The 619-nt window shown below is 45.6% G+C and overlaps 1 protein-coding gene and 1 long non-coding RNA gene across 2 annotated transcripts in view; one reads left to right on the forward strand and one right to left on the reverse strand.

Annotated features, from left to right (window-relative positions):
* Positions 1-619, reverse strand: part of arap1 (ArfGAP with RhoGAP domain, ankyrin repeat and PH domain 1) — a 66,321-nt gene that overhangs the window by 55,783 nt on the left and 9,919 nt on the right.
* LOC116684166 (uncharacterized) overlaps positions 1-619 on the forward strand; it is an 18,643-nt gene that overhangs the window by 9,026 nt on the left and 8,998 nt on the right. Inside the window, exon 2 of the long non-coding RNA XR_004330769.1 lies at positions 90-91. This is a non-coding gene — a long non-coding RNA (uncharacterized LOC116684166). The remainder of the gene's footprint in view (positions 1-89; positions 92-619) is intronic.

Raw genomic sequence — 619 nt, forward strand, 5'->3', positions numbered from 1 at the left:
TTATTAGTCCGGTGATGTGAGACTTATTGAGAAGATTATGGAACCAATATAAGCTGTAATAAAAAAAAACATTAGGCCCACTTATTAAGGAGTAACACAAACTACCCTTTATTAGAGAAGGACAAGCAACAAGAAAATAAAATCATGAATGTATTGGTCTCTGACCAGTCTGCCATTATCGCTACATTAATATCGTCACACTTAATCTTCGGAGCGCGTCCTGTACAAACCTGAAGCTGAGACCACGGACGCTGCGCGGCTCATCTCTACTTTTACAGAGAGAGTGGACACTGACGCGATGCACAGGTCTGCCGCCGGGCACCGGCCACCGGGCAGCGGCCGCACGCCAGGCGGCCTCGACACACTACCTTCCCACCGTGAAAAGTCCCACTCCGCATCAGGGTGCCAGTGCAACCATTTCTAACATCTAAACAGCTGTAGTAGGGTTTAAATCAAACTCGCGACAACAATAGGTAGGCTAATGGATGTTAATAAAAATAAAGCAGAACACATTCAGAAGAGAACGGAATAACAGTTAAACACGTTTATTTTGGATCAGACGGCAGCTGATTGAACACATGACACTCCAGGATTAATCTTAGCCTGGCTGTTAGCCTGC

Source organism: Etheostoma spectabile, chromosome 3 (assembly GCF_008692095.1).
Source record: "Etheostoma spectabile isolate EspeVRDwgs_2016 chromosome 3, UIUC_Espe_1.0, whole genome shotgun sequence".
In the NCBI taxonomy this organism is placed as follows: Eukaryota; Metazoa; Chordata; class Actinopteri; order Perciformes; family Percidae; genus Etheostoma; species Etheostoma spectabile.